Below are 27,424 nucleotides of genomic sequence, written 5' to 3' on the forward strand. Positions count from 1 at the left end.
TTTTTATTTATTTATTTATTTACTTACTTATTTATTCTCAGTTAGCCACCACATAGTACATCACTAATTTTTGATGTAGTGTCAGTGATTCATTAGTTGCTAATAACACCCTGTGCTTATCACCACACGTGCCCTCCTTAATACCCGTCACCCAGCTACCCCATTCTCCCATCTCCCTCCCCTCTGAAACCCTCATTTTGTTTCCCAGAGTCCATAGTCTCTCATGGTTTGTCTCTTTCTCTGATTTACTCCCTTCAGTTTTCCCTCCCTTCCCCTATGGTACTCTGTGTTAGTCTTTATGTTCCACATATGAGTGAAACCATATGATAATTGTCTTTCTTTGCTTGACATATTTCACTTAGTATAATCCCTTTCAGTTCCATCCATGTCACTGTGAATGGTGGGTATTCATCCTTTCTGATGGCTGAGTAATACTCCATTGTATATATGGACCACATCTTCTTTATCCATTCATCTGTTGAAGGGCATCTTTGTTCCTTCCACAGTTTGGCTATTGTGGACCTTGCTGATAGGCTATGTTGACTTAATAGTACTGAGAGATATTTTTAATGAGAAAAGACATGAATACTATAAACTAATTAAAAATTAGAATACCTTCACCTTTTTTTCAACTTTTTAAAAAGATTTTATTTATTAATTTATTTGACAGAGAGAGGGGAAGTGGGAGAGGGAGAAACAGGCTTCCCACTTAGTGGGGAGCCTGATGTGGGACTCGATCCCAGGACCGCAGGATCATGACCTGAGCCGAAGGCAGAAGCTTAATGACTGAGCCACCCAGGTGCCCCTTTATTCAACTTCAAAAAAAAGATATTTTAGAGAGCAAGAGAGAAAGTGCAGGGCAAGGGAGGGGTGGAGGGAGAGGAGAGAGAAAGAATTTCAAGCAGATTCCCCGCTGAGTGCAGAGATTGACGCGGGGCTTGATCTCATGACCCTGAGATCAACACCTGAGCTAAAATCAAGAGTCAGATGCCCAATCAACTGAACCACACAGGCATCCCAGAATGCCTTCACCTTTTTGCTCATCTATGAAATTTCCAGTCATCAAAGAGTAACACATTTTGTTCTCTGTTGGTCTAGTGGGCCAGCCACTAATGCACTCTATTCTTTCAGCCCTTTTACACTTGTGAATCTGAATGTTTTAAGACTTGCCTGTACTCACAAACCAACTAAAGAAAGTTGAGTGTCTTCTGAGATCTCTTGGTCTTCTAATTTCTCTGTCTATTGTGTTTTTTAGGAGAGACTCTCTTCTTTAAATCCATTTCTCACATAATTAGAAGGAAAAAATCCTACAGAACATAAAATTTACACTTTCCACTATGATTTCATATTTGAAAAAAATACTTTGAGCAGATCTAGTTTGACCTCTGCAAATATTGTTACCAGAATAGGAAAGTTTTTAAAATATAGTTTCCTTCTTTTAAAATTAGTATCATTTTTAAAATTATCATTCCTTGGATTTGAGTTTCTTTCCTTTGGTGTGCAGTTTTGTGAATTTTAACACATATATAGATTATGTAGCCACTGCCATAGACCGCATATAGAACAGTTCCATCATCCTCCAAAGCTCTTCCTGCTGTTGCTTTATAGTCATAATTTCTCCCACCCTTAACCACTGATCTATTCTCCATCCTAGTTTTGTCTTTTCAAAAATGTCATATAAATGGAGTCATACAGTATATAACCTTTTTGAAATAGTTTCTTTTACTCAGTGTGCTGTCTTTGAGGTTCATCTGACCTGTGCATATCAATAGTCTATTCTTTTTTATTGCTGAGTAGTATTCCTTTATACAGATTTACAACAATTTGTTTAGGTGTTTATCTGTTGAAAGATAGAACATTTGGGTGATTTTTAGGCCTTGGCTGTTATTAGTAAAGCAGATATGAGCTTTTATATGAGGGTCTTTGTGTGGATTTAAGTTTTCATTTCTCTCAGTACCCTGGAATAAAAGAGCTGAGTGATAGGTTAACTTTATAAAAAACTGCCAAGGCACCTTTGGGAGTGGTCACATTATTTGCAAACCCACCAGCAGTATATGAAAGTCTCATTTGCTTTGTATCTTTGTCAGCACGTGCTAATCCAAGTATTTGTTTTAGCCATTCTAACAAGTGTGTAGCAGTGTTGAGTCATGGTCTGAATTTGCATTTCATTAATGGATAATAATGTTTAACATCTTTTCATGTGCTTATTTGTCATTCTTATATCTTTTAGTGATGTGTTTATTGAACTCCTTCACCCATTTTATTTATTTTTTTTATTTATTTTTTTATTTTTTTATTCAACAGACAGAGATCACAAGTAGGCAGAGAGAGAGAGAGGAGGAAGCAGGCTCCCCGCAGAGCAGAAAGCCCGATGCGGGGCTCGATCCCAGGACCCCGAGATCACGACCCGAGCCTAAGGCAGAGGCTTTAACCCACTGAGCCACCCAGGCGCCCCTCCTTCACCCATTTTAAATTTGTTTCTATTGTCTTTTTATTGAGTTTTCAGAGTTCTTTATATACGCTGGATGCATATCCTTAGTCAGATATGTGTTTTGCAGTTATTTTCTCCCAGCCTGCAGCTTGTCTTTTTATTCTCTTGGTAGTATCTTTGACACAGAATAAGTTCCAAATTTTGGTGAAGACTAATTTATCACATTTTTATTATATGGGTGGTATTTTTGGTGTCATTTCTAAGACCTATCATGGTCATGAAGACTTTCTTTTATATTTTCTTCTCAAAGTGTAGTAGTTTTATGTTTCCCATTTAAATCTGTGATCCATTTTGCATGAGGTATGAAGTTTGGGTCAAGTTTGTGTTTTTACATATGAAAGTCCAGTTGTCCCAAACACATTTATTGAAAAGATTATCATTTATCCATTGAATTGCTTTTGTCCGAAATCAAATAGCCATATTTGTATATGTCTGTTTTGGAACCCTGTTTTGTTCCATTGATCTGTTTGTATCTATCTCCTTGCCAGTCCCAAACTGTCTTGATTACTATAGCTTTATAATAATAGTAAAGTTCTAAAAATCTGACACCAAAGAGCTACAACTTTATTCTTCTTTTTCAAAATTATTTTAGTTCTTCTAATTCCTTCTCTCTCCTTTATAAATTTTAGAATCTACTTGTCTATATCTACAAGATAATTCTGCTGAGATTAAAAAATATATTTTATTATTTAAGAGAGAAAGTTAGACAGTGCTCACGTGCGGGGTGGGGTGGGGCAGAGGGAAAGGGAAAGAGCGAATCTCAAGCAGACGCTGCCTGAGCATGAAGCCAGACTCAGGGCTCCATCTCATGACCCTGAGATTGTGACCTGAGCCAAAACCCAAAAACCAGATGCTTAACTGACTGGGCCATCCAGGTGCCTCTGCTGGGATTTTTATTCATATTGCTTAAATCTGTAGTGCATTGTGGGAAACTTGACATCTTTGCTATATTGAATCTTCCAAACCATGATAACATATGTCTTTTCATTTATTCAGATCTTCCTTGATTTCTTGTGTCAGCATTGTATAGCTGAACATGCAGCACTTGCTGCATCTTAGTTATAGTTGTTACATAGTTATGGTTAGATTTATAATTAAATATTTCCATTTTTGGAGCTATTATAAATTATATATTTTTTAAATTTTAGTTTCCAATCTTCATTATTTATATATAGAAATACTGTTGATATTTGTGAGTTGAATTTCATCCCCACTGTTTGTTTACAGAATCCATTGGTAAATATTGAATAGTTTCTCACAATATTTAGCCTTCAAATGAGAGAGCAGAGCAGTGGACCCCTTGAGGCTAAGACACAGCATAGACGCAGAACAGAAGGCAAGCATAGTACATGTGGAATACCATAGGCTTAGGTAAAATGAGACAGCTCAAGGAGCCCATCCTGTTTTCTACACTGCTTCTCAAATATGTGATCTTGGGCAGTCACTTGGCATAAGCCTGGTACACTGTGGCTTCTCAGCAAATGTTAGCTTTCTTTGAAGAGAGGAGACTATGGAAAAATCTAGAACTATCATTTCCAGATTTTTTTTCCCTTTTAAGCATTAAAGCTCTTTCTTCTAACAATAGCCTGTATGTCAAACCCATAAAAATGAAACCGCTCTAGCAGTGTGATCCAGTGTCCTCGCCATTTCTTGAGTTATTTCTGGACCCTACCATATCCCCTCAGCAGTATCCACTATTACCCAGAACTTCAGGAGGACTTTCTGAGAAAAAATTGTCTGTAGTTTGGATGTAGGAAATCCTATGTAAATGGCCAGACTCCATAAGGTCTGAACAGAGAAGAATGTATAGACTTGTTACTTAACGTGTAGTCCCTGGACCTGCTGCATCATCTGATCCCAGGCCCCATCCACACCTACTAAATCACAGGCTGCATTTTGACAAGAGACCTTGCAGATCTGTGTGTAGATTAGAGTTTGAAAAACACAGGTATGGTGTGAGGAGGGGGGAATCAAACACACATTAGTGTCAACACAAAATGCGAGGCATACCAAAAGAGCTCAACTAAATTTTGCCAAAGCTGCATTCCATTAATCCTCTGTAGAAATTTAAAAATTTGTGTGATATTATTAGCATTTTCAGATTTCTTCAGGGAGCATGAGTTTGTTAAAAGGGTAATACATTTTACTTACATTTTTCTCTATGACCATTCAGACCCATTTTTGGCTTTTTAAATTATCTCTTGATTATGCCAACAACCTCCCATGAGTATTAGTGGGTTGTAATTATTTTGTTTAAAAAAAAAAAACCTTCCCAGCCACAAACAGAAATTCTTAATTACCTGACTCAGTAATGTGAGCTGTTACTGGAATATTAGCTATTTGAGTAAAAAGGTACTGCACACAAATAATTAAATAAGATAGAGAATACCCAGGCAAGAATCTCTACTTCTTTTCCACAGTAGTGGCTCTGTGGCTGTCTATCTAGATGCTGGCATTCTTTTTGTAAATGATTGATTTTTCTACATCTGAGTACTGATAAATCTATAACCAGTTCTTATGTTAATATTGTGCCAAGATGAAAAACAGAATAATAATGACACAGCAGGGATTACAACATTGAAAGAGAAATTGAGAATTCAGGATATTGATAAGGGATTTATTATCTCTTTTGTGACCTTACCTAGAGTTCAGAAATTGTGATGTCCTCCGAGTTTCTTCATCTATGAAGTTGGGATTAGTTAGTGATTTTCAAACTGTTTTATAGCCATGAAAACCCTTTGTGCAAAAGAAATTGTACAGGCAGCCCTATATGTGAAAGGATGAAACAGGAACAGCTTGGGGGAAAGCTGAATTGGAGAGTGGGTTTCAAAACTCCAGGCAAGTTTCTGTCTGCAGTGTTGCCTGTCTCTGAAAATGGAGCAGCAGTGCGTGAAAATCAATGGGTTGAAGCCAACTTGTACTTACTAAAATAATTTTATTTTTATTCTTGATAAAAACTGATTTATAAATTACATCTCTGAGGGGAATCTCTGTTAAAGTAAATGGGTCTTGGCATTTCTGGGTTGACATCAAGGGAATCAGATCCCATCCATTCTTTCTGAGCAGTACATTTCCCATTCATTCCCCACTTGCGATTCTCCCAGCTGCCACCCTAGCTCAGGCAAACATAACTCCTGCCTGGACAATTATGACACCCTCCCTCCACCTCTTATCCTTTGGGGAAAAGCCAAGGTTTATATATACCAAAGAGGCAAGGAATCCTGCAATTTGTTCCTGGGTTTGTTATAAATCCCTCCTGCCAGTGGAGAGTAGAGTCCAAAATCCCTGGCTTGGCAAGAAGGGTTCTCCTCTTTGTGGCCTCTACTTAGCTTTCTATATCATGTTTCCCTTGGTGAGCCCCAATCTAGTCAACAAGAGCTACTCTCTCTTTAGAATTGACATGCCATTCAGTGCCTTTCTCACTACTCCTTTCCCCATCATGTCTTACCTATTCTCTTTGTATGTCTAAATAATACCCACCTTCCAAAGTCAGCTCAAATGCTGTCTTCTCCCTGAGATCCTTCCTGGGTCTCTCTGTTCTTCCCAAAGTCCTACCCAAATTAGTAATAACCCTATTACTTAATATACATATGGACCCTACCTGAGCACTTACCCATTCCAATCTGTGTTATAGCTGTATACATCTAGTTCACATTATTATCGGCTTTCTATTTTCTCTCCTGTTGGCTGTTTAGAGCATAAACCATGTCTTGTTCAATTCTGAATCCCTCATGGTGTCTAACACATGGCAGATGCATAGCAGATATTTGATGCACAAAATATAGTCTGCTATAATATCATTATTGTCTCTCTGAGGAAACATGTGTTACAGAAACAATTGATTCAATGGTAAAAGGAAGTTATGAACATCAAATTTAAGATCATAACAAAATTATTTTTCCTATAAGAATTTTAAGAATAAGACTTTTTAATAACTTTAAGTATATTTTGTTACCACAAGTGGGTATAATATATTGGGTAAACATAACTTACTAAAGCAACCTAAATGCTTTTTCACCTCTCTTTAACTCACTCATTGGTTTCTTGATCTTTATCACCTTTGATCCTGAATTTGTACTTTTATTTATAATACAGTTACAAACTAATCATAGTGAACCAAATCTACAGAGAATAATTGAAAGGCTAGAATGCAACAGAAAAGTCAGTTACCCAAATTAATTATGAATCTCTTTGCTATGTATTGAGAAATATGAATTATGATGCATTGTCCCCTGCAAGGAATGTAAACAAAGGGTAACATTTATTCTCCACTCCATACCCTGTATTTCATTGGCTTCTGCCCTCTCTTCCCTGGGTACTGTCAAGGACCTTTCTTTACTCACCTAATTCCCTCTTCCTTATAGAAGAAGAGTGAGCATATCATTTATGGGCTGTAGTTTTTGTGGTCGGCAAAGTCTCTTCCCACTTTAGCTCAGGAGCTCCTTTCTGCTGTCAGGTCCATGGCTGATTGGGTAAATGGATTTGGAGCCTGCTGAGTCACCAGTCAGTTAAATCTGATGGCCTGGAGTCAAGAGAGTATTAGAGCAATTCCATGTTGGCATCAGGTCCACATTGTGTTTTCTAATCCAGACATTACCAACCCCTGCATTTTGAGGCATGTTGAATGTGTTTCCTGTCCATTTCAAGATCTTCACTTGGTTCTCTGGTTTATTATTATTATATCTGTTCTCTTTCCGTCAGAGCATGTAAAAGGAGACTAATTAGTCTTGGGCTCTCTAGTCTCTGACACAAAACCTCTCTTGCATTTGTAAAATATTTTGGAATTTATGAGGCGTGTTTACTTCTGGTAGCTCACTTAATTCTCACAACCCTGAGAGATACATTAGGTCTTCCCAACCTTGCCCATGATCTTTTCAGTGGCAGGGGATGAGGTCTTCCAACATTGTAAAACAAATGTTCTCTATACTCCATCTTGAAATTGGCCTTCAGCAGTGAGTTGAACAAAATTTCTTCTATTCTGTTTCCTGTGAGCCAGGGCTAGGAATTCTCTTCGGCAACACTTTCAAGCAGAGACTCCCTATGAACTGGGGGACAAAGTGTATAAACAGAGGAAGATGCCTATGAAATGAACTTGAGAGGAAGTGATGGATAAAATGATTGTGACTTGTAAGTGGTTAGCTTGGAAATGCAGCTATGGCAGAAATGCTGGAGAAGAAAGAGGGTTTTGTTTGTTTGTTTGTTTGTTTGTTAAGAAAGAGAATTTTAAAAAATGAGCCTTCATTCTCTTGGTCCTCTGACTTCTGTCAAGAGAGTCTAGTTGTGAAATCTGTAGGATGAATGGATAAGGAAGATGTGGTCCATGTACACCATGGAGTATTATGCCTCCATCAGAAAGGATGAATACCCAGCTTTTGTAGCAACATGGACGGGACTGGAAGAGATTATGCTGAGTGAAATAAGTCAAGCAGAGAAAGTCAATTATCATATGGTTTCACTTATTTGTGGAGCATAACAAATAAGATGGAGGACATAGGGAGATGGAGAGGAGAAGGGCGTTGAGGGAAATTGGAAGGGGAGTTGAACCATGAGAGACTATGAACTCTGAAAAACAATCTGAGGGTTTTGAAGGGGCGGGTGGTGGGAGGTTGGGGAAGCCAGGTGGTGGGTATTAAGGAGGGCACATATTGCATGGAGCACTGGGTGTGGTGCAAAAACAATGAATTCTGTTAAGCTGAAAAGAAAAAAAAAGAGAGAGTCTAGTTGTGAAATCTGTAATAAACTATAGTATACTCTGGTAGTGAGGAGGAGTTGAGGCATCTGGAGAACTGGGAGATCATTTGAAGAAGAAGATGATAGCTTATGATACTGGAAAGCAGTTAAATATCATTAATGACCCTTAATTTGAATGGGAACAAAGCTATCTCCTGTTCCCTTGATCTTTCCCCAGGTTAATGCATACTGCTAGGTTTCTCCAAGATGGACAGAAATGGAATTGCTGATTGAGCTAGGATCCCATTTATTTTCCAAAGGCAAAAAAGTCCTTTCCGAAATTGCTGCTTGACAACTTGAACTTATACCTTCACCATCGGGTGCCATTCATGTAATATTTAGACAGGACAGCAAATTAGAATTATATCAGTGAGCATGTGTCTTCTTAAGGGCTCTCAAGCTCTGCCCCTCCCTGCTCCAAATGGGTATCACTTGGCATGTTTACCCTGGATCTTGCCAAATTAACCTACAGGGTTTTATTGGGTTGCTCAGTGTGGATTTCTCACATAACATCTTAAGAAAGAAGAAAAGGAAAGGACAGTTTATTGAGTGTATATCATTTTTTAGGCAGGATGCTAGATAATTTTTAAAAATTATCACATTTATCATTGCCCTTTACAGGAAGACATGACATCTTACATTTATAAATGGCATCTTACATTTATAAAATAGCCCACAGTTTATATTTCATGTAAATCATCTCATTTAATCTTCCCAGTGGTCTTCTTGTGAGGAAGGCATGATCCCCATTTCAGAAATGGAAAAGCCAAGATTCAGAAATGTTGACCAATATGCCAAGGTTACAAGGAAAACTTTGAGAGAGCTGATTACCTGTACCCAGATCAATATTTATCTCACCAAGGCCATAAAATCCTGGTTTCCTTGTGGGACTTGTTCTGAAGGCATAGAAAGAATGTAAACTTTAGAATCATGCAGATGTGTGTTTACATCCTGGCTCTGGAATATCCCAGCTCTGGGTCCTTAAGCAAGTTTTTTAACCTCATGGAATTCCAGTTTTTCATCTAAAATGGGGAAAATAGTAATTAGCTGATAAAATTGCTGAAAATATAAATGAGATCAATTGTACTTTATACTTAAAGCTTAATGGTTTTTAACAAATGCTCATTTCCTCTTCTGTTAATATTCTAGATCAGGTAATCACCAATGAAGTGGTAGATCAAAGAAAGTCTAGGGTCAGATCTTCGGTGTATGATCAGAAATGTGAGCACATGTTTATCAAAAGGAAGAATATCATTTAAAAATTGAAAGTCACGGGGCACCTGGGTGGCTCAGTGGGTTGAGGCCTCTGCCTTCAGCTCTGGTCATGGTCTCGGGGTCTTGGGATCGAGCCCCGCATTGGGCTCTCTGCTCAGCAGGGAGCCTGCTTCCTCCTCTCTCTCTGCCTGCCTCTCTGCCTACTTGTGATCTCTGTCAAATAAATAAATAAAATCTTAAAAAAAACAAAAAACAAAAAACTTTAAAAAAATAAAAAAAAATTGAAAGTCACTATTCTAGAATGTATTACCTCAGAATGTGTAGTGAGACATTTTACTATGTACTTTCTTCATGAAGGGGGCACCATGTTGGGTGCTAAAGAGGATATAAAGACATGGTCCTGCTTCAGAGAGTGAGCTTTGGTCTGTTGTGAACATCTATTCTTCCTCCAAGGGCCACTGTGACATGAGATGCAGACTCCCCAAGTAGTCCCTCCACTCTTGTGTGGTTTCTTAAGGAGTTTGCTTGCACCTATAGGGCCAAAGCAATGAAGGATATAGCTTAAAAGTGATAAGAAAACTTTATACCCATCTACCAGTGGTATCCTTGGCAATCCCTTAAAACATGCTTGGAACCAGGTCTGGGTGTCTCTTAGCTCTTATGGTCTCCAAAGTCAGCCATGCCTAATTGCTCTAACATAGTTTTCTCCTTAGTGGATGATGAAGCCAATTTAGTAGGTATTGATCAGCATTTTTCAAATTAAAAAGACCTTACCAGATTACAAAATATCAAAATGCATCATATTTATCCTTAGTATTTTTTTCCATTAAACATTAGCTTGTGTAAGATATTTTCTAGTGCTGGTGGCCATCAAAAATGTTTTAAAAATGTGTTCTAAAAAAAAACAAGACCTTGCATAAGTGCCAAGAATGCTCAAGAATAGGTGACAAGGTTTAGACTTGGGTTTAAGTCTAGCACTTTGAGGCACTTAAGTCCAGCACTTCTAGGCATTTCCACTAAAATATATGTAACTGCCTTTAGATAAATGTTCTTCCTTTCTGTTATGGCTGCATGAACCATTCAGTTGAATTTTCCCCTGATGTCATCTTCATTTCTGCCACCACCAGACCACCTCCCCCCTCCTCTTTTCATAAAAGAATCTCTTTGACAGAGTGGCCAGATCTAGTCCCTTACCAGCTGGAATATCCCTGCTGTTATACTCTACATCTTATGAAAATGGGTATGTGATCAGTACACTACCAGGAATAATCCAGTATCACTCATAGCTGCCCAGAAATCAATATAGAGCCCAAAGTGTAGGACATTTTTTTTGTTATCATTGCTGTTGTACTCCTCAAGCTACCTTCTACTGTGTTATCTCAGCCTTGAATGGATGCCTGGAAACACCCTCTCTCTTGGGATTCTCTCCTCCATCTTTCCTACCAGTTTCTCCTTGGGATGCTCATCTTCATTCCAGCCCTCTTCATACCCAAGCCAGCTAGTCCCATATCATGCTGTGACCATTCAGATCCAAATTAGCAGATTCTTTTCACTTGGATCCTCCCATTCTTCAGAGTTCTCTTGAAACTAAAACCTTTCTCTTATCTGATACTATTCATTCCTTTAATGAGATGGTATAATTAAAAGTGACAACAATGGGAAGGGACAAAGAGGATGAGGTGGGTAGAGCATCCCATCCTGCCACACTGGTTTTATCTCATTAGACTGAGTCTCTGTTCTCTGCACCCCATTGGACAGTCTGTAGGCTTATATTGAGATTTCTAAAAAAACCTCTGCATTTATCCCACTGAATTATGTTTCAATAAAGAATATTTGAAAAGGGATATTTAAAATACAGAATCACATTATTCCCTTCCCAGTGTTCTGTAGTTCTTTAATTGTTCAGAGAAGGAAGTGTTGTTAAGGACTGGAATGATGACAGAAGGTCTTGTGGAATAGATGGGGTTTGAACCGAATCTGGAAGGGTGGGCAGAACTTAGAGAAGTAAAGCAATGTAAATAGGACTTTGTAAACAACTGTGACAAGCAAAGATGGCAGAAAGGAATCGGGAGACTATATGAATTAGTGTCCCAACCAGGCTGGTGGGTTAGAGAGCTAGATTGGTACTCTGTTTCCCCCAGAGGGAAAACCTTGATGGTTTTTGAGTAAATGAAAATGGTGTTTTGGGGAGATTAACATTATGGTTTGTGGAGCAGATTTGGTGTAAAGAGACATCCAGCAAAGGCAGATCACAAGGAACCCCTATAGTAATCCAGGCTTGAGGCAACCAGGGCCCCAACTAAAGTGTTAGAGTAGGAACTGAGAGGGAAGCAGAGATATGAGGGCTTTTACAAGACAGTTTGCCACTGACTTAGAGAAATCTAATCAGCAGCATTTTATTTATGCACTTATTCTTGAACCAGTTAATTTGCCCTTCAGATGTATCTTTCCTGAATATGTAAACTCTCTCATTAAGATACAAGCCATATGCCTGCTTTGAAGCTAAGCCAGACCCCACCTAACGCTGGCCTTTACCTCTTTTTTCTCATTGGTAATCAGCTCACTGAAGCAGATGTTACTTCCTGACTCCAGAGATGCCAACAGCCTCAGAAGGAAGTGGATTATAGAATTGGGGTCTGCACTCAGCGTGATCCAAATATGGAAATCAAACTGAGGCCTTCTTAGTCTCCATGCTTGGCAGGGAGAATGAAAAAGGGCTTAATGTTGGGCCTCAGAAGACACAGTGGTTACCAGAGCCATAGTGGGCCCGTTTTCTTGCCTACAGAAGGTCTTGCCAGTAATAACAATTAACGCTAATGGCATACTTTCAATTTACCTTCATGGATTAATTCGACAAATATTTATTGGCTATGTACCAGGCATTCAACAAGGCTTTAGGGATAAAAGAAACAAAGGGCACAGTTCTTGGATAAAGTTTCCAGCTGGTAGGAGAGACAGACCTATAAACAAGTAAATACCATTACAGTGGGGTGTTCTGCTCCCTGCTTGTCCTCCATGCACCAAAAATTGTAATGATCTGACACAGTAGAGTAGTTTGGAATTAAAGTCTTCCCACTGCATACATTTTGGTTATCACTTGGAAGGTCAAGAAGGCACATATAAACACCTTATTCTAAACCTTTTATTTGAATAAAAGCAAAAAAGAAAACTCAAATCAGCAAGTCCTCCATAAGACGTGGGAGTTTTCCCCATAATTATTTTGCCTTTTTCCCTGGGCCTTTATTTAACCAGTTGTGGTTACACTGTCTGGCCCTCTTTTATAGAAGCCTTGAACTTCATAATGTGAAGGCTCCTATTCTAAGTCCCTAGAGTGAGTCAGACTGCTGTGGAGAATTCCAACCAACAGCAATAGGAACTAGAAGAAAGATAGCCAAAACTCTTAGTGAAATCCTTCTGTGGAAATTGCAGAAATAGTCTAGTGAGGTTTTGGTCTAGGAGGTTTAGGAAAAATGAAAAAAGTTTGTTAGTGAACATTTAATCTTCACTGTGAATTATAATTACTTGTTTACAGACAGAATAGGTATTGTTTCCCAGTTACAACAATAGAAGTCATCTTAGGAAAAGGTCAGTCTAGGATCACCAAGAACAGATTTTGTTGTTAGTTACTTAATTTCTGTTTTTCTGTAATAAGCTGTTGGTCTTTCCTAAAAATTAAAACCATATATGATTAAGGGTCTTTTTGTTTTACAGTATTTTTTTTTCTTTTTTTTAGTTTAAATGAGGTGGTTTCTAGTGTTGGAGGATATGCAAGGTTGAGGTTGGAGGAAGCTAACAAAAGAGATGTTGAGTAGAAATAAATGCTGTAATTATATTGGCTTTAAGGATTATTTCAAACCTTAGGAAGAGAAGAAGGTATTAAGAACCCCCCCTTCCTTTTTTTTAAACAGAAACTGTATATATACCATGTCTCTAAATAGTTTCTGTAGAAAGTATACTGCCTCCTTTCCCCCCTTCATATCCTCATTAGGCTTAGCTTAATAATAATATGAGGGGCCAAAAAAGCTTTTAAAGCTGATTTCCTTTGGTTTGTAATTCTTGCCAGAACTGGAGGACTGATTGGCTGTGCCTTCTGCAGTCTTCTTGCTATTCGTGGAAGTGTAAAATGAAACTAAGTGCATATGTACACACACAGACTCAAATAGAATGAGAGAGAGAACACGTAAGAGTGAGCCCAGTATGAGGGCACTATAGAAAAATATGTTTATAGTAACTTAATTTTACTAGAACTGGTAGTGGTAGCAGGGATAATAAAGCCCATTAGTAGATTGTTTTCTTGTCCTCAGTGGGTGGTGCCTGCTGATCTACAGCACTTCCCAGAGAAGTCCTGTACTGCATTTGGTTATAGTGGACACAAGACCTGGATGGATCTCCTGTTGATCAAAGACAAGCCAAAGTCTGTTCATGGAGGCTGGAAATGTTGAGATGCTGTCACAGGACTTTTGTGTTCTGTACTTTTCAAGTGAACGTAAAATATTTGACAGCTATATTTCACTCCACTGGAATCGCTCACATCCACACCCATCTCAAAAGTCACTTAGAGGGATACACAGCAATGCAAATAGTGAATTATCCAGTTTAGCTGTGTAGCCAGGTGCCAGAAGTGGTCTTCTCTAAATCCAGGCGATAACATAAATGAGTAAAGCAAAATTCCAAAGTTTTTCCTCTTGCTGATATATGAATTTTTCTCTTGTTAATCAAAAGATCCTAGAAAGTTATATGAATCACAAAGGTACTTGAAAACATCAGTACAACACATGTTGAGGCAGAGTTGCCCAATGTTTGAATTATTCTCTAGTAGTGATGTTTCCATGTAGTTTAACATTTTAAATCATAAGTTATCAGCCTTCCAGCAAGTCTAACATGGTTCTGCCTACCAGAGCCGTTCCTTTATTCAAATTAAAACACAAAGAGCATGATTTCCTGTCCATTAGAAGGAAAGTGGTTGTTTGACATTCCTGGTAACTACCCAAAGCATCTAAAGAAAAGGCCAAAGTCATTCATTCAGAAAATACTTTTTGAGTACCTACAACATTTTAGGCATTACTAGTTGCTGGTGAAACAAATACAACTCTCACCATCATAAAGCTTGAACTCTAGACCTCTACAAATCCGGGATGCTCACCCAGTAGAAGGACTAAATTCTAATTATATGCATAATTAGGATTTGGAACGAAATAAGGTCTGCACTAAAAGGGTGAACAAGGAAGTAAAGAGTCTGGGAATTATGTGAAATGAAGGAAGAGCAAATGAAAGATACTAGAATGTTTAGGGGCATTCTCCTTGGCTCTAGACCAACGGATGGTAGATTTCTGTTGAACAGAGAAAGGATGTAACATTTAGAAACACCTCAGAATAAAATTAGCTGCTTTGGAAGGTGGCAGGAGTCCTACCGGCATGTGCTGAAGTAGCCACCATATTAAACACCACTGATCAGTGGTCTTCTGGAGGCATTTTTGCATCAGACAAGGGTTTGCACCAGATGACTTTTAATGAGTCTTCTGAGATTCATCATTTCAAAAACCTAAGGTCCTATGACTACAGAAGCAATCAGGTCCATTTAGCAATTCATTCTTTAGCCTGCACATATTAAGCCCAGTCAAACAGAAAACTGGGAGAAACTCTCTGTCCCTTTGTTCTAGATGGAACAACACAATATAGAAATGGAAACTGCTCTGTCCTCTTGCCAAGCTCATTCTTAAAGATCATGTCCCTAGAGAAATGGTCACTAATCAATGATTTTGTGATTTTGTGGAAGGGACCTCCAAAATCATGTAGTAATTTGTCATCAACGGAGTCCACACGACAAAAGTATCACTGAGTTTATTTTCCATGATGTGCAAATCATAAATGGTAGATTTTTTTTTAAAGATTTCACTTATTTACTTGATAAACAGAGATCACAAGTAGGCAAAGAGGCAGGAAGAGACAGAGGAGGAAGCAGGCTCCCCACGGAGCAGAGAGCCCGATGTGGGGCTCGATCCCAGGACCCTGGGATCATGACCTGAGCCGAAGGCGGAGACTTTAACCCACTGAGCCACCCAGGCGCCCCTAAATGGTAGATTTTTAATCACCTTCTGAAGAGTGAAATGATGGGAACCATTTGACTGTGGCTGATTACATGCTAGGACGTGGTTACATTCAGTCCAGTTCTTCTAATATTCATTTAATCCTATACTGAGCCAGCTCCAGTCTTCTGAGTTGCCTGGCTATAATGTTCTGACCAGAAAAATCCTAAACTTCTTTCCCTATATTTGCAATTCTCCTTCTTTTCTCTTTCTTCCAACTCAAGCTTTGAGGTTCCATGACTGTTTATATCATGAGACATTTTGTTTCAGAAACAGCAGAACTAATGTCTTCATGAGGAAATGCCCTACAAATGCTCAACACTTTTCAAATCTCTACTTTTTTTTTTTTTTTTTTTTTTTTGAGTGGAAGGAACAATTAAAGAGATTTAGGGGGATGGATCTGGCATACAATACCTTGAACAACCTTTCAGGGTATTTTCTTTGGAGGATGTGGTTACAGCTGTTCAAACTTAAAATTATTTACATTGAATAATAACCTTGATTTTAAAAAGTCATATGACTACATATAAACTAAAAAATGGGAAGGAGTCAAACTTGGTGTTTTTCATGGACATATATTGCCCTTTGGCTGTGGGTTCTGAAGGGTGCTTTTTGGGGCCTAGGGTTGGTGGGAAAAGATAAACGAAGACTGAAGAATGAGAATTTTGCCTAGTGAGTCATATTGGGTTGCAGCTGAATCTAAAAACAGCAGGTACTCATCAGAAAGGTTTATATGAAATCTAATGAATCAGAAAGAGAAAGCAAGAGGAAATGGTTTCTTTTCATACAGGGCCAGATTCTCATCTGATGTAAGTCTTGGAGAATTAGCCAACATATGGAAATTATCCCCATGTGGTTATATGGGATAGCAGTATGAGGAATCATTAAAGGAACAGGAATATTTAGCTTTGTGAACAGAAGATCTGGGTGGGACAGATAGCTCTTTTCAAATACTTGAAAGGTCAGCATGTGGAGGAGGGGTTATTATGTATTGTTCCAAGGGCAAAACGGTCAATGGGTAGACATTGGAAAGACAGGTTGTGGTTTAATATTCTCTTGTCTCCCTCGAGGGCAGCAGAGCATGGCAGTTTCCTCAAAGCAAGATAGGCTTATGTGAGGGGACAGCAAGGTGTTTCTGGAGCCATCCCCTAGGAACTGTTATGGGAACTGATGAGATAGACCCAGCTCTAGGACTGACAGCAAAGTTTAGCTTACCAGGCATGGCTTGACTCCAAATGCAGTTCAGGCAAATAGGCAGCCAGGAAGAATGGTAGACATCTGGACTTTGGAGTCTGGAAGGCCTTCAGTTGAAATCCTGGCCATGTCATTTATTGTCTGTCATTATTGTCTGTAATCTTAGGAGAGTTGCCTGGCTTCTCAGAGTTGCCACTTCCTGATCTGTATAAAGAAAAAATATCACCTGTACTAATGGACAACTATCATTTATGTCTACTCAGATTTCCCTCTCCCTGTTCTATTAAAAGCACCTTGATTTCTCCCAAGTCAAGTAGAGTTCTGGTGTTAATCAGCGTGGCCTGACCTATCCCTTGGGCAGTCAAGTTTTGGTCCCTGGAATTTTAATCTTGAGTGGGGTAACCCAAGGGTGGAAAATGTTTACAGCTGATTTTTTCTGCAGATGGTATTATGAAAGGACTGTCCATCAGTTCCTGCTGCCCACATTTCTGGAGCCACCAGGTTTCTGCCCTTTTGAGGGCATGATTGTTCATCTTCTTGAATTCTGAGAGCTACCCTATGTTTTTCCGATAGATTGTGTTTTTGTATAAGTTAGCTGAATCAGTTTCTGTGGTAATCCGAGAACACAGTAATCAGTGAACACATTTCAGTCTTATTCTTACTTTACCCTGTGTCATGTGACATTCTCTTCTTCCTAGCTTTTTTGTGCCACCCTTCCATCCTGATTTTCCTCCTACTTCTCCTGTTGTACCTATATGTTCTTCCAGTAGATTATGTTTTTGTGTAAGTTATTTCAATCAGTTTCTCTGGTTTATAGAAACAAAGAACTGTACCTGTACACCTACCTTAAGAAGGGTTGCTGGAAGGATTAATTAAGAAAATACATATGAACCCCCTGATACTGTCCTAGAGTCTGACACATAATAGGTGTTGAATAAATGGTAGGTAGCTATTGTGACTCATCAGATGCTGTGGGCCCATCAACTATCGAAAAGCCACATCCTGAAGTTCAGGTACACAGAATCAGAGGGTATCCCTCTGCCCTTCGTCAACTGTCAGGCTGACTCCTACTCATCTTTCAAGATACAGTTTAAGAATCAGGTATATTTCAAAGCCTTCCATCCCACCCTCTATCACTGTAGCCCCTCATCCTCCCCTATATGCCTCAGCACCCTCTGTTCCAGCGAGTCTGCACACTGGGTTTTCATAGCTGATTCTTCACCTCATCTCCACTGTGAGGTCAAGGCAGAGACCAGAGCTTGTTAACTCTGTATCCCCAGTGCCTAGCCCAATGCCTGGCAGAGAGAGGAGGGAGGGAAATATACCAAAGGCAGAAGACCCTATACTGTACTTCTGAGTTTTATTTGTTGTGCATGTGTATGTTGGAGGTGATTTGTTCTTATGGCTAGAGATCCAGTTTAAGCAAATGTGTCAAAATGGGGTAGGTAAGAAAACTTTTAACAACATATTAGTTTTCCTGGCTTTGTTGACAAAGGACCAGGTGGGACCCAGAGAGTGATCTAACTGGAGAGGCTGATGAGAAGATATTGGGGGATCAGATTAACTGAATATTATAGACCAATACTTTCATTTCCTGCTCTAGCCCTAGATGATTCTCAACGTGTTTCCCCAGGATCAAAGATTATAGGATAGTTCACATAAACTGCACTTAAATATGCCTAGTGTAGTCTTACACAAACTGTCCTAAATCAAGATATTTATTGCACAAGCCCAAAGACAACAGAACATACTACCTAATTATTTCTCCTTCATTAGTTAAAGAATGGAATTGGTAACATGTTAAGTGCTTTAATCTCCATAGGCTATAATTCTATGACTAACTTGAAAGCAAAACAAGAAACCCCCCCACCCCCCACCCCCACTAGCCTGGCCTTATTCAGCCCTCGTTTGTTTCCTCTGGCTGTCATTATGGGCATCTCCAGTGATGAAGAGCATTGATGGTCTCTGACCTTGTTGTGCACTATAACCAGAAACATTTAGGTGACTTATATTTACTCATACTAATTAAATTAAACTTAGATCTTACAAGATCTAAGAAAGAAAATGTGGTGCTCCTTATTCTTTGAATTATGAGCTCCTAAGGTAGAGGCTGTAATGTCATAAGAAGTTGGGCATCAGTGTTGTTATCCTCAGACATCATGCCAACCCTCACTCTTGCCCATGCCTCAGAGAGGGATCAGGTGTGAAGCATGCAGGACAGTGGTAGTAAGAAAGGGCTCCTTGCCTGGGGACACACTCAAGAGTGCCTGCCTTCAGCAGAAGTACTGGGCCTGGGCTCATCAAGTGCAAAGGAGAAGAGATGTGGAATTCTCACATTTCTTCCATAAACAGCTTTGTTCCAGAGTTCTAGGAATTACAGGATTTTATCTCTGTCCCACAAGGCATGACACCTTCAGCAGCCAAGCAGCTATTTGCTAGAAGGAAGCAATATTGTTTAGCTAGGAGGAGAGGAGACTTGGCGGTGATTTATGAGATGGGGAAGACAAATAAGACTCATTAGGCTTCTTCTCACTGATTACTTGAGAGAGAAAACCAGAGTGGACACATTTCAACTTAATGTATTAGAGACCTATCTATAAGACAGCTGTTCAAATAGGAGAAGGTCTCAGGAGGGATTGTGGTCCCTGTCCTTGAGGGCTTCACCAGAGACTGGGAGCCCATTTCAGGGAGAAGTTAAGGAGAGACTACAGAAACCTGGTGGGTAACTAGACTCAACAGCTGTAGGGATTCCTTTCTTCCTCAATATGAGAGAACAACTTTAAAAGAATTTTAAAACGTATCAAAAAAAGCAAAGGATTATTCTCTTTTGGTTAAGACAGGTTTTGTGGGGTCTTCATAAGTATGCTAGGGATGGTCATTAACCAAAGAAAGCCCCCTAAACAAAAAGTATACACATTGCCAGAGTAAACTGGCAAGAGCCTGGAGATAAACTCCCAGAATCACAGAACATTAGACCTCTCTACTGGATAACATCTAGAATTATTTTTATTAGTCATTCACAATTGCTTGCTATACACAGAATACTGTTATAAGTATTGGGAGAGTTATAAAATGTTTATGGCCCAAGGAAAGTGAAATATATGGAGGAAAACATTTTTACTAACCAAAAACTCAAAATCAGCATGGAGAAAATTTTGAAAATATTCAAATATGAAAGAAGAAAGAGCAATTGAAGAGGATTCCAGCTGTAATTTAGAAGGCTGGGATCCCTCCAATCCATGCCATACCCTTGTTTTAGTGTTCCATAATGTGGGCCTGTAATGTGACCACCCACATCGCCTTTTCATCGTCTGTCAGCCAGCTCCGTCAGGGTTTGAGGTGGGGTGGAAGAAGGAGGAACTCTGTTCCTGGTGGAGGCTTTTCCTTTCACTTAACAATATTCTAGTTGGTGAAAACAGTTCATACAAACTCCTGGCCTACCTTCCCTGATCTCTTTTTCTTATTTCTCTTGCTTTGTTGATATTTTGTCTCTACTTCCCCTCCCACTGGCAGAGAAGCAGTGGGAGTGAATGAGAAAATGAGTGAATGAGAAGAAGAGAAAACAATCTCTATCTCCCCACTTTAGGCTGTACCACTAATTCTTATTGTCCAGGTGATGGTAATTACACTTCACAGTGTCAAATGAAGCCAGGGGAAGTACCCACATGATGCTGCTTCCTGGCCCAATGGGCTTCTACCTGATTGTGTTAAACATATGCATACACACAGACACATATACACATATTTTGCACTCAGGTTTGGGAAAAATAATAACTCCATTCTTATTTGAACCAAATATCAAGGGACATAGTTCCAATTTGAAAATTATTGGTTAACTTGGTAGATTTTTTAGTTCAGACATAGAAAAATACCAAGTCTATGTGGCTTATGTGCCAGAGAAGGGCGTGAGAAGGAAGGTGTAAGCCAAGAGGAGCTCTTGACAAACAAGTTCAATGGAACTTTGTATTTTCAAAGCAGTTTAGAATCATGAAGTAGCTCACCCAGCTATCCCTAGAAAATAGGTCAGTACAATATTTTCACAAGTGAGGAAACAGAGATACAATGTTTGATTGGGTTACCCAATACATACAACTTGGGTAGGAACACAAACTTCTGAATTTCCATCTAGACATGTTGACTAGGCTACCTTCTTCCCAGAAAGAAAAAAATTAGCATTTAGCAATTTTTATTTTATATTTTTATATGTTAACTAGGCTAGAATACCGCTGGTGTATACCAGGAAATCTTAAACCGATAGCACAGCAAGGAGGAGTTTGAAGCTTCCCATTATTCCCCAATCTATTTTACAGGTCAGCTGCTCTGTTCTGGGGATATAATAGTAGCTGGAGATTTAGGAGGCCTGGATTCTAGGAGTAAGCTGCATGACTTTGCAAAAGCCATTTTAAATCTCCAAACCTTGCTTTTTCACCCTCAAAATAAAGACAATATTCTTGAAAGTTTTTCATTTGAAAAATATAGAAAACACAAAATAGTTAAACCACCCATAATTTAACTGTACTTTTTGAAGTATATACAAAAAGAAGGGTTAGTGTCTCTTCTCTGTTTGTAATTGAATGTGCGATGCAACATCTAATGGGTTCTCTCAAAGGGGGAAATCTATTTTTATCTAACGAGTCACCTCTGTTTATTTAGCTGATAACTTATATTCTAAGATAAGCTTTTTAAATCCCATACCTTGTGCTTATAAATGAATTGAAAGTTGAAAACTATGAAGTATGTGAAAGAAGATGGTATCGTCTGATACATAGAATAAAGATGAACTTTTTATTTGTATATGTGTCTGTATTATGTTTGTTTTATTTGGTTTTAAATTGTTTCTATACTAGAAGTGGAGTAAAAATTTGGAATTTTTACTAAGAAAATGGAAGCTGAATTTTCTATCTCTGATACACTATCTACAAATTTAAATTAAATGGATTAATGAAGTTCTTACTTATGTATTAGGGCCAGCAAGTCTGCTTATAAAGGGAATATTTGTGTCATGGCCTTAATTTTCAAAATTCCTCATATGACCTAATTAACATTGATTAATCAGACCATTTTCCACCTCATTTTTCCTGGGCAAAAACAGAATTTGCCTTATTCCTACGACTTAGGGAAAGCATTGATGCTTAATAGGACCCTCTCCTAAAGACAGAGTTGGGATATCTAGTTTGCAATCTCCAAAACAAACAAACAAACAAAACAAAACAAAACAAAACCCCCACAACCAAAAAACAAAACAATGAAATCCTTTTTCTTACCCAAGGGCTCAAAGGCAGAGGTTCAAAGGTAGGTGTGGCCTCTGCTACTACCCACAATTCTGAGGGAAGTATAAAATCATAGGCTGTTAGATCTCTGAGGTCATGTCCCCAAATGGAACCCCACCAGCAGGGCTCTGGACATGAGGCAGCCTTCTGCTAATGGTGATGGTGATTCTCAACCTTTATTCCTCTATATCATTCCTGATGAGTATTGTTCACACACGTAGCTCATGGTAGGAGACATACAAAAGCTATGGGAAGTGGCAACTTCACTTTGTCCCTGTCAAGAAAACACATGAGGATGCAAATGAGGGAAAGTGACATTAACATAGGGATCATTTTTTTATTTCTTTAGACATACAAAACTTTGGCATTTTGTTCCCAAGTGGTTATGACCCACAAATGTGGCCCAGTGTGACAGCTCAGGACCAGTGGCTAAGGTTAACTAGTCAGGTCTCTTTCATATCTAAATTCTCAACTCAGTGGAAGACACAAAGATCCCAGCAATAACCAGGCAGCAATTCCTCGTAAGATTTTGATCAACCACAGTGGTTTTGTATAGAAACAGTCAGAAGGCTGGCTCAGAACCAGGCCTTCTCTCCCACACTTACAAGACAACATTTCCTAACATGTGGCTTGGAGAAAATTTTCCTCTGCTCCCCAGTTTCTTCCACAAACTTTGGAAGACTTCCTCTCGCTTAAAGTGGCATTTGTATGAGATGGTTACAAACAATGTGGAAACCCAGGTCTACATCATATAAAAGTGAGTCCAGGGAAAGTTCCACAGAGAGTAGGATCCAAGGAAGCTAACAAGGCCAAATATCAAATATTTGAATATCAAATTTCCTCATCCTGCTCACACTTACCCCCTTTTTTTGGTTCAGGGTCACTGATTAAACGTTTTTGACAGATAGTCTCTTCTATTTAAACTCATCCAGACACAGTGCTAACATGTGGCTCCGAAAGTTCCCAGTGCTGTGCTCACCCTGAAAGAAGGGAAGAGTGAAGCCCTTTGCACTGAATCCCCTCCACCCTAAATATATCTTTTCATGATTGGTGAACTTTTACACCTTTCCTGTTGAACAACTGATTTCACATGCCCTCAAGTGTTTGTAGGTGGGAGGGAAATGTCACTAAATGCTGCTGCCTGCTGAGCTCTTGATTTGCACGGATGGGAGCACTGTAATGGTCCATGGAAGCCAATCTTGACACAAAAGGTTACACTCAACGGTACTTTCACTCTGGAAAGGAGTTCTGTATTCAGTCTCGCATTCATGAAACATGAAAGCACATGTCGTAAAAATGTTCTGCATATAAATGAAATAATGCAAAGCAATTATTACGCTTGTTAAGAATGCAACAATATGATTTTGAAATGTAAAGTGTTAATAATGAATAAAATATGTTTTAACTTGTTCAAAATGACTTGCCTCTTTCTTAAATGCAACGTGTGTAATGAAAACAAGGAAAAGATGCCACATTGAAGGACCCTGTAAAAGGCAGAAACCTAAACACAACAGAGACAAAGCCAAAAACCCAAAAGTCAAGTTCCCTGTGTTATCTGTGCAGACTAGCTGTCAATATTGTTCAAATTAGTGGGTTAATTGCCAAATCTCCAGTTTACTTCAGGCTCTGTAGATGAAGTTGGTGTCAAAATTAAATGCTTCATAAATGACTCTTTTGATGTTATCTTCAAATTCATCGCCTTTCCTAAGTAGGGCTATTAAAGTAGCTTCTACAGTGGCAGCAGCCTTTCCAACTAAAGGAAAATAGCTTAAATGCTTAATGGGACCAATTCTCTCTAGAACCCCTGAGGCAAAGATGCTGGGAGTAAGTTTTTAGCGAGTACAGTCACTGGGGGTGGGGGTGCTGGTCAGAGGTGGTGGTAGGGGTGGGGGAAGTAGATTGAGCAGAGTCAGGACCACTCCCACCTTCAGGGTGCTTTGTATTGATGGAGACTGAATAGTCAACTTCATTCATGTCTTTAGAGCTCTCAACCTATTAAGCCAACTCATGTATCTCTGTTCTTTTCAACTTCCCACCCATTCCCTTGCCCACTCACCTCTTCCTCTCAGCCCCTGTCTTTCTAATGTGTTCACCTAGAAACATCAAAGATATCACCCAGGAAGCATCCCCCTTCCCTCTACCATGCTCATAAACCATTGCCCATGCACATACACTCCCTCTTCTTTCTCATGTCTAGGGTAACCCCTTCTATCTGGGCTTTGGGTCCATCCCTTAATGATCCTCAGGGCCTTTATACCACTTTTGAGTATGGGCTCCCTTCTCTCCTTTATAGTCAATTGAGCCTTTAACCAGAGAGTCCCCACACTGACATTTAACATTGAAAATGTCATCTCACCAGAGTGGGCTTGTCATATTAAATACAGGATTAACAAGTAATATTTTAGTATAAGCATGTTCCAAATATTGTGTGGAGTATACTTATACTAAAAAAAGTATTTGTGGTTTATCTGAAATTCGAATGTAACTAGGCATCCTGTATCTTTATTTGCTAAATCTGGCAACCATACTCCAGAGTATGTCAAGGGGGGGGGGGCATACTATTTAATACTGTGGATGGTCAAGTTCTTTCTTGACCATCCACAGTATTAAATAGTATGCCCCCCCCCCCTTCAGATAGTTTCTATCACCTTTTTTTTTTACTTTTTTTGTCTGCATACATTATCACCACTGAGTGTATTAGATACTTATATGCTTGTTTTTGTGCTCCACTCTCTCCTCTCTAAAATGTAGCTTCCATAGCTACAGGGATTTTCAGATACTTTGCTGCATCCCTATTGCCTAAAACAGGGGTTAATACAAGGCGTGTCCAATAAATGTTTATTGAATAAATACATGCTTGAGTTCTCTTTTTAAAATAATTGTCACACAACCCCACAATCACCCTCGATCTACTCCTTCATTTCTCTCCTTGACTTCAGAACCAGATTTTATGAGAGGTCTTAAAATTCACTGTACCTGTGACTTTATCTCTCAGTTCCTCCTCTTCCCACTCCAGTCTGACTCCACTCTTACTCCACCAAAATAGCTTTGGCTAAGGTCACCAGTTACTTCCATGTTATTAAATCACAATAACATTTTTTTTCCTTAAGATTTTATTTATTTATTTATTTGACAGAGAGAGCTATAGCGAGAGTAGGAACACGAGCAGAGTAACTGTGAGAGGGAAAGCAGGCTTCCCGTCAAGCAGGGAGCCCGATGCGGGGCTCGATCCCAGGACCCTGGGATCATGACCTGAGCCGAAGGCAGACGCTTAACGACTGAGCCACCCAGGCGCCCCACAATAACATTTTTTACCCCCATCTAATCTCTCAACAAGATTTGATACTATTGACACTCCCTGCTTCCTGAAATAAGCCCCTATTTCACTGGCCCTGTACCTTCCCCCTATCTCTGTAATCACTACCTCTTAGTGTCCGTTGCCAGTTGATCCTTCCCTGCCTGGCCATTAAAATTTGGAGTTAGTCTGGGACCTCTTCTGTTCTCATTCTTTGTTTCCTCCCCCAGGTAACTTCATCTATGCCCAGGGTTTGAATGACCATTTATTTGCTAACGATTCCTAAATTTGTACATCCAGCCTAAAACTCCTCTTAGTTCCAGACATATATATCCAGTTGCCTAGTTGGCATCTTCACAGGATGTCTCAAATTATGTCAAAGTCAGTCGTCTAAGACTGAATTTAAGATATCCTCTGCTTATCCTACCCCTGTCCTCTTCTGTTATTCCACATAATGGGCAAATGACACCTCTGTGCATCTAATGGCACAAGCCTGATAACTAGCTGCTATCCTTGACTCCTATAAATCTCACCTGCCACATAGTTCTTGAATCCATGCATGCCTTTTTATTCCCATAGTCACCTAGTACAAAGGAGTATTACCTCTTGCTAGAGCACTGCAGTGGCTTCTTCTTTTTTTTTTTTTTTTTTTTTTTACTGCAGTGGCTTCTTAATGAAAGGAACTACATTTACTGACTCAGACCTCCTTCTAATCCGCTCTCCACATTTACATCTAAAGTTACTTTTCTGGGGCACCTGGGTGGCTCAGTGGGTTAAACCTCTGCTTTCAGCTCAGGTCATGGTCTCAGGGTCCTGGGATTGAGCCCCGCATCTGGCTCTCCCCTCAGCAGGGAGCCTGCTTCCCCTTCTCTCTGCCTACTTCTCTGCCTACTTGTGATCTCTCTCTGTCAAAGAAATAAATAAAATCTTAAAAAAAATAAAGTTACTTTTCTGCCTGTTGAAAATTCTTCATTAGCTTCATAGGAGGTTACAGCCTCTCTGTCCAGTCTTTTTTTTTTTTTTTTTAATTTAATTCCAGTAGTTAACATATAGTGTTGTATTAGTTTCAGGTATGCAATATAGTGATTCAGCAGTTCTGTACATCACCAATGCTCATCACTACAAGTGTACTCCTTAATCCACATCACCTATTCCACCCATCCTTCACCCCCCTACCTCTGTGAACCCTCAGTTTGTTCTCTATAGTTAAGAGTCTGTTTCTTGGTTTCTCTCTCTCTTTTTCTCTCTTTCCAGTCTTATCTCATGCTGCTGTCTTCCTCATTCTCTCAACTGCAGCAATGCTGGCCAGGAATGAGATTCTTAGGTGTGACTCTGTATTCAGGAGGGCTAGATGAGAAACTGATTACAAAATAACAAGTTTAAAATGTGAATTATTAATAGTGTTTCATATGAAATCAGCCATCTGCGAAAAACATCATAAAATATAGGGCTAAAAGGTCCTTCACACATCATCTGGTCTAATTCTCTCCCTCTGAATGAGAAAATGAGGGTTCATAGAGAAGAAGGAAATTACCAGAGTCACACAGCTATTTAATGGCAGAGGTAGGAGTCCCTGCATCCAGAATCACACTTCTTGCTAAGCTGGAGAGAGAATAACTGAGAAAGAAAGTGACCTGAGAATTACCATAATTCCAAAAGGATGGAGGAGCCAGTCGGAATGAGGCTGAGGCAGGGGCACCTGGGTGATAGAGTTGTTTGGGCATCCAGCCCTTGGTTTCAGCTCAGGTTGTGATCTCAGGGTGTAGGATTGAGCCCTGCATCGGTCTCCGCACTTAATGTGGAATCCGCTTGGGATTCTCTCTTTCCTTTCCTCTGCCCTTCTGCTCATGCTCTCTCTCTCTCTCTCAAATAAATCTTAAAAAAAAAAAAAAAAGACTGAGGCAGATGAAGGGAGCTAAAACTAGACCACCAGTCAACCAGCAAACTGCCCACATGAGAACTAGTGAGCTTTCAGACACAAGAATCAGGAACTTTCTCAATGAACTTTTCAACTATGTCTAAAAGGCCTAAAAAATAATAATAAAAATTAAAAAAATAAAAGGCCTACTATAGATAGTTTCCAGCATAATAGTCAATGGATGTAGATGACACCAGGGTTGGGGGATTGGCAGACCAACTGCTC

Source organism: Martes martes, assembly GCF_963455335.1.
Source record: "Martes martes genome assembly, chromosome: 11".
Taxonomy (NCBI): Eukaryota; Metazoa; Chordata; class Mammalia; order Carnivora; family Mustelidae; genus Martes; species Martes martes.